Source organism: Capsicum annuum, chromosome 4, assembly GCF_002878395.1.
Source record: "Capsicum annuum cultivar UCD-10X-F1 chromosome 4, UCD10Xv1.1, whole genome shotgun sequence".
NCBI classification, from domain to species: domain Eukaryota; kingdom Viridiplantae; phylum Streptophyta; class Magnoliopsida; order Solanales; family Solanaceae; genus Capsicum; species Capsicum annuum.
The window spans coordinates 79,731,781-79,740,300 of NC_061114.1; positions in this window are offsets into that span (position 1 = coordinate 79,731,781).

Genomic DNA, 8,520 nt, shown 5'->3' on the forward strand with positions numbered 1-8,520 from the left:
ATAAGGAAATAGTGGAATGATAGTATAAATCAAGGCTTAACAAATTAAATCATCATACTCTCATAGTCAAATACCTTTTGGACATAATTCCATCTCAACATCATACACATATCGATGACATAATCCCATAGCTCATGGAAAATAATATAAGATATAAAACCATATTTCCACTTCATGGTAAAACATGTAAAATCTCATGTCAATGTAATTCAACAAAAATACCGTGCACAAGATCGAAAAGATAATCTTGTTCAAATCCCCATATACCTAAAAATGGAAGATGAATATGAACTTTTGACTTCGGACCTTTATTCACAAAAAAAGGGTGCTTCTCGAAGCCCTTAACATGATCAAATCGAATCCCAAATCAATTTGAAATTTCTACGGTTCAATCAAGAGACATAGAAGGATGAAATTTGGAGTAGTAGGGTTGGGGTTTGAGCCTTAGGAAATTTTGAAGAAAAATGAGTTATTGAATGCTCTTAATGGACTTAAATCCATGGTTTAGCCGGATGGATTGGAGTGGGAATGACCAAAATACCCTTAAAAATTAAATAATGTCAAATCTGTTCTTTGGTGGACTGTTTTGATAGGCTGAAGTATATCGACCATAACTTTTTGCTCCGATGGTCAAATTGGATGAAACCAATTTCATTGGAAAGAGGACTTTCAGAGCGTTCTGTTGATATATAGTAGCTCACCAGATTATTATGTACAAGGAGTTATGATCATTTGAAGTTGACCCTAAAATTCGCCTGGCCTCAGTATTTTTGTTCCTGCACATTTACTGTTCACCACTATTCACGGTTAGATCGGAATGATCATAACTCATCGCTCGAGTGTCCGTTTTGGATGATCCACATATCGTTGGAAATCTTATTCGATGATCTAAGCGATGACGGGTTGCATATCCAAAAATTATACATAGAAAAATTATTAATCACGATAAAAAATAGAATTCAACATATTTTCGTCCGAGATCTTAACGGAAATTTTTTTCGGGGCATCACATCATCTCCCCCTTGGAAACATTCGTCCTTGAATGTTGATAGGTAGGTCAAGAATACTATAAAAATGAGTATATAGAGAAAAATTATCTTGCCCAAGCATATACTCCATTCTAGATTTTTTTGGATATCTTAGAAAACACACAAGCCAAGATAAACATACCAATAAGGATTAAATCAAAAGAGAACGATACCTTTGACATGCTCAGGATTCGTAGGAAATAGTTGGGGATATTTGGCGTGCATATCTGCTTCGGTTTCCTAAGTAGCACTTTCCACGGATTGATTTCGCCAAAGCACTTTAACCAAAGGAACTTCTTTGTTTCTTAGCCTACGAACTTGAAAGTCAAAAACCTCAGCCAGAATCTCTTCATATGAAAGACTATCTTGAATACCCGAGATTTCGGAAGGATCAATCACAACAGAATCACCAATTGACTTCTTAAGCATAGAAACATGGAAAACTAAATGGACGTTAGATAACTCTGCGGGCAATTCAACCTTATACGCTACCTTCCTAATTCGATCCACAATCTTATAGGGACCAATATAACGGGGACTTAGTTTCCTTTTATTTCCAAATCTCTTCACCCCTTTCATGGGTGAAACTTTCAAGTACACTAAATCACCAACATCAAATTCAAGGTCTTTCCTCCTTACATCTGCGTATGATTTTTGACGACTTTGGGTGGTTTTCAACCTTTCCCGAATTAACTTAACCTCTCCATGGCCTCGAACACCGCATATGGTCCAGTCGCGGTAGCCTCACCAACTTTAAACAAACCAATGGGTGATCTACACCATCTACCATACAAAGCTTCAAACGGAGCCATTCTAATAGTAGCATGAAAACTGTTATTGTAAGCAAACTCGATTAATGCTAAGTGCTCATCCCAACTACCTTTAAAATCAAGCACATAAGCCCTCAACATATCTTCTAAAGTCTGAATGGTCCGCTCGGCTTGACCATCTATTTGCGGATGGAAAGAAGAACTTAAATGAATTTGGGTACCGAGACCCTTCTGGAAAGATTTCCAAAACTGAGAGGTAAACTGAGTACCTCTGTCAGAAATAATAGCCAAAGGGATTCCATGAAGTCTGACAAGCTCCCGAATATATATTCTAGCATAATCTTCAGTTGTATACGATGAATGCACAGGCAAGAAATGAGCTGATTTCGTCAGCCGATCTATGACAACCCAAATCGAATCATGATGGCGACGAGAAGGAGGCAAACCAACTATGAAGTCCATATTCACTTCTTCCCACTTCCAAGTAAGAATGCTAAACTCTTGCATCATGCCACTGGGCCTTTAATGCTCTATTTTAACCTGTTGATACGTGGAACACTTCACCACAAATTTTGCTATGTTCCTCTTTATACCGTTCCACCAATAGATTTCCCACAAATTATGGTACGTCTTGGTAGTACCAGGATGGATGGAGTATCACGTACCATGTGCTTCCGCCATAATCCTCTGCTTCAAGTTATCAACATCAGGAACACATAATCTTTCTCAGAGTCTCAAAATGCCATCTCCCCCTTGGGATAAAACCTCCACCTTTTGGTCTTTAACTGACTCTTTTAACCTAACTAAGGTAGGATCCCTGTCTTGCTTCTCCTTTACTTCTGAAACTAAAGAGGATTCGGAATTGCTTTGCACTCCTATACTACCCTCAGCATCACCAAACAACCTAACCGCCAATCTAGCCAAACGATGTACCTCACGGGCCAACTCCTTCTTACCAATCTCCACATGTGCTACGCTACCCGTGGACTTCCAACTAAGGGCATCTGCTACTACATTGGACTTTCCCGGATGATATAGCACTCTCGTATCATAATCTTTCAACAGTTCTAACTATTGTCTCTGCCTACGATTCAACTCTTTTTGGGTAAATACATACTACAAGCTCTTATGGCCTGTGAAGACGTCGACATGGACACCATACAAATAATGTCTCCAGATTTTCAAAGCAAAAACCATGGCAGCTAATTCAAGGTCATGGGTAGGATAATTCTTCTTGTGAGGCTTTAGCTGCCTGGAAGCATAAGCTATAACCTTGCCCTTTTGCATCAATACACAACCCAAACCAACTCTAGAAGCATTGCAATACACCAAAAAACCATCAACACCGTCAGGGAAAGTCAACACAGGAGCTGAAGTGAGTCGAGTCTTCAACTACTGAAAAAACTCTTTTTGCAAGATTTGGACCACAGGAACTTCACTTTCTTTTGGGTCAAACAGGTCATAGGAGATGCAATAGATGAAAAACCTTTAATAAAACGACGATAATAACCAGCTAAACCCAAGAAACTTTGGATATCAGAAGGAGAAATAGGTCTAGGCCAGCTCTTTATAGCCTCTATCTTTTGAGGATCAACTCTAATACCTTCGGAAGAAACAACATGAACCAAGAAGACTACAGAGTTCAGCCAAAACTCACACTTACTGAACTTAGCATACAACCGATGAGTTCAAAGAGTTTCCAACACAATTCGGAGATTATCCGCATGATCACCCTCACTTCAGGAGTAAATAAGAATATCATCAAGGAACACTATTACAAATAAATCCAGATATGGCCGGAATACACGGTTCATAAGATCCATAAAAGCAGATGGAGCATTAGTTAACCCAAAAGACATCACTAAAAATTCAAAATAACAGCAACGGGTTCAGAAGGCTATCTTGGGGATATCACATTCCTTAACCTTAAGTTGGTGATAACCGTATCTGAGGTATATCTTCGAAAAGTAGCTCGCACCTTACAATTGATCAAATAATTCATCTATTCGAGGAAGCAGATATTTATTACTAATAGTAACCCTATTAAGCTGCCAGTAATCAATACACATCAGCAAAGAACTATCTTTATTATGCACAAATAGGAAAGGTGCACCCCACGGGGACACACTATGTCTGATAAAGCTTTTGTCTAAAAGATTTTCAATTTCTCTTTCAACTCTTTAAGTTCCGCGGGAGCCATGCGATACAGAGGAATGGGAATAGGCTGAGTATCGGGAAGAAGGTCAATCTCAAACTCTATCTCTCTATCAAGAGGTATCCCAGGGAGATCTTTCAAAAAGATATCAAGAAACTCATTAACAATATTAATTGACTGAATGGTCGGGGTTTCAGACTTAGTGTCTTTAACCCGAACCAAATGGTGGATGCAACCCTTGGAAATCAACTTCCTAGCTTTGAGATAGGATATGAAATGACCCTTAGGAATCACAGAACTCCTAGACCATTCGAGGATAGGTTCATTAGAAAATTGAAACTTGACTACACAGGCACGAAATCAATAGACACATAGCATGAGTGAAGCTAATCCATACCCAGAATAATATCAATGTCAACCATATCTAGCTCAATCAAATCAACATACATAACCTGATGAAAGACAGTAATGGGATATTTCTTATACACCCGCTTATCAATAACAGAATCTCCTACCGGAGTAGAAACCAAAATAGGCTGAGAAATTAGTTCAGGATCCATTTCAAAATTTACAGCAGCCAGAGGTGTCACATAAGAAAAACTCAAACCGGGGTCCATCAACACATAGACATCAAAATAAAAAACATGGAGCATACCAGTGACAACATCGGGAGAGTCCTCCTGCTCCTGATAAGGTGGTATAGCATAGAAACGATTCTGGCATTGACCGCCAGCAGTACTAGATGAAGCACCCTGAGGAGGAACTGGATGGGCTGCAGAAGGCGGGGCACTAGTAGCCTGACTCTGGGGATGGGTATCACGACTCCGCTGTCTGGCATACGGGTAGTCTCTAAGTATGTGACCCAACTTGCCACAACCAAAACAGCCCCACTACCCCATATAACACTCCCCAAAATGGTCATTACCATACTTAGCATACGAAGGAGGACGAGGCTAGTTGCTTACACTGTCTTGAGACCTGGAAGGTATCGACCTATTCCTGAACTCCTGCTTGCCATGATATACGGGGGCACTAGATGAAGAAGGCGCAGGTATAAATGGACATTTTTGAAACTGAGGACGACTCCCTCCGGAGAATCTAGTCTGACCAGACCCCTGTTACTCCAATCTGACTCTCTTAATCCGTCTGACTCTTTCTCTTTCCTTTATCTTGTCTAACTCAATCTATTGGGCGTGAATCATTAACCTAGGAAGATCAATCTCCCTATTTATCATAGCAGATCTACATTCTTTCACCACATAACTCAACACCCCAGTTAGAAACTTACTCATACTAGTCCTCGAGTCAGCCATCATATTGGGAGCGTACTTCGATAGCTGATTAAACTTAAGACAATACTCCTTAATCGATATGGAGCCTTGTATCAAGTTCATAAACTCCTCTGGCTGAGATGGACCTGCCTGTGAAGTTCACTTTCTCCCATTCAAACTTTGTAGATTGTCCTACAAAGACACCCTGATATTGGGGAAGAAGCTTCGGGCCTGTATTCCTACCTCATGAGGAGTGCAATTAGAAAGATTGTTGTGACACCTTTCTACAATCTTGAAAAAATCTGTTAACTGAACTCTCAATGTCTCTACTTTGGACCCCGCACTTTCATCCTGATGGTCGTCAACTATGCATTCTTCCTGATTCTCCCTCTAAGCTGCGCTGGTAAGGGTTGGCTAATACCCCGAGGGATAGATTAAAGCCAGACCCTATATCCCTGAGTGTACCCTAGATTATCCAAACTTTCTTTGAGTAGCTTCCCATAACTCAAGAGAAAAGAATCTATCCAAGAAAGCATCTTGGAACAATTGCCAAGTCACCGGAGCGGTATCTTCTTCTCTAACCTTATTCCACATCTGCACCCAGTCATAGGCAACATCCTTCAATCGATAAGAAGCCAGCTCCACACTTTCTTCCTCGATCACGTGCATAATCTGTGTAATTTTCTTTATTTTATCAACATACATCTACGAGTCCTCACCTACTCTTGACCCATGAAACTCTGGCGGATTTATCCGTATAAAGCCACAAATTTGTGTTTCTGCCGAATTATTTTCCTACGGAGGTTGAGCGTTGGCCTGAGTATTGGCGGTAACTGCCTGGGCTAGAGTCTGAAAAGCTACCCGAAATTCAGCATGGGATACCATCTCATGTAACGGATCAACGGGTTGAGGTTGGCTGTTATTTCTGCGAGCTCAATGTGGAGGCATTTTCTATCATAAGAACGCACAAATTAACAGTAGAAGGAAATAGTTGTAAGCATGATAGACTCTTGTAGAAAGAAAGAAATGACTTTTCCTAGAACACCCTGCAGCCACTTGATCATAGGTGTGGCGTGCTACACACCGATGCTCAAGACTCTACGTAACGCGGCTTGTCAGACTCCCTAGGACTCTTCATAACCTTAGGCTCTGATACTAAGTTTATAACGCCCTGAAATATCATCCCAAGACGCAACATGGTGCCCAAGGCTACAAATAGCCTCAGGATAACCCTTTAAGCCAAAACACTACCCTTGGGTTCCAACACAACAACATACACGCTACGCTAAGGATATATATATAAGTACATATCATATCACATCGCATATGGCACAAAATATCGTTAGACTGTACATATATGGAATGTCTATACATAAACCAAACCAACAATACACTAGTCTAACATAGCCTCTATACAGCAAAATCAACGAGCCATTGGGACAAACCCCCAACTGACTCAACAGACCAAAGAGATCACAAAACAACAGTACCAAAACTAGCAACTTGGTCCTCGAACTATGAGGACTCACCACTGAAGTAACATAGATGCGGCACTCGGATATCACTGTCGCGGCTGTGGCTGAGTACCTGAACCTATAACATGGTAAGAATGTAGCTCATAGAGAAATATGTGGGTCAACACAACATACATACTGAGTACGTGGGGGCGCATGCAAAATATAAATAATATCATAAATTTCATAAAAATGAACATACAGACCATAATGACACACCTGGATTGAGTGACATTGAATCATGCAACTCATAACATCTTAGATAGGAAATGTAGAAGAAAAACCTTATAAATCATTATAGATCATCATAGGCAACTTAACTTACCACATCAAAACTTGGAGTGACTCGGTATTTCAATAAACATGACTCTTATAGATAGGGGAGTTTCCTATAACCGACAACCCCACATGAGCTACGTGGAATACCAATGTTTGAAACCCCTATTGGCGGGAGCGTCATACTCTTTGCCAGGGAATACGACCTTAAAACTGTAATAATCACAATCGGGCTCTCTGGCCAATAATATCATCATCAAACAACCCTACGGTGGCACATAGGTTTGGGGAAATACCAAATTTCTCTCTTGGTGCTAAGTACTAATCCCTGACAAGCTCAGAACGCATTAGGAAATCCACCACAACATCACAAGGGTCTATCATAAAGACCAAATCAAATATCTTTCTCATTTATCAAATCATATCAATTTGTGGATTCCTAACTCAACACATTTAGCTCAAAACATTTTAATCTTCCTCAACATCAACAAAGTATCAATGCGTTGAACCATAACCGACTCGACATTTGGTCAAGGATATGAAGACTCAATACATAATATTTTCAACAATTTAACTCATCAAAACCATCCGAAAAATACCAAGACTCATTGCAACTTCAATATCAACATTTCTCAATTTGCCATCCAACTCTCATTTAAAGGTACTTGAGACATCAACCCATAGTAGGGATATAGATTTCCAATATCAATTATAAATTCATAATAAGGTAATAGTGGAATAATAGTATAAATCAAGGCTTAACAAATTAAATCATCATACTCTCATAGTAAAGTACTTTTTGGACATAATGCCATCTCAACATCATACACATATCGATGACATAATCCCATAGCTCATGGAAAATAATATAAGATATAAAACCATATTTCTAATTCATGGTGAAACATGTAAAATTTCATGTCAATGTAATTCAACAAAATAACCGGGCACAAGATTGAAAGGATAATCTTGTTCAAAGCCCCATATACCTAAAAATGGAAGATGAATATGAACTTTTGACTTCGGAACTTTATTCATAAAAATAAAGGGTTCTTCTTGAAGCCCTTAACATGATCAACTCGAATCCCAAATCAATTTGAAATTTCTACGGTTCAATCAAGAGACATAGAAGGATGAAATTTGGAGTAGTAGGGTTGGGGTTTGAGCCTTAGAAAATTTTAAAGAAAAAGAGTTATTGAATGCTCTTAATGGAATTAAATCCATTGTTTAACCGGATGGATTGGAGTGGGAATGACCAAAATACCCTTAAAAATTAAATAATGTCAAATCTGTTCTTTGGTGGACTATTTTGATAGGCTGAAGTATATCGACCATAACTTTTTGCTTCGATGGTCAAATTGGATGAAACTAATTTCATTGGAAAGAGGACTTTCAGAGCGTTCTATTGATATATAGTAGCTCACCCAGATTATTATGTACAAGGAGTTATGATCATTTAAAGTTGACCCTAAAATTCGCCTGGCCTCAGTATTTTTGTTCCTGCAC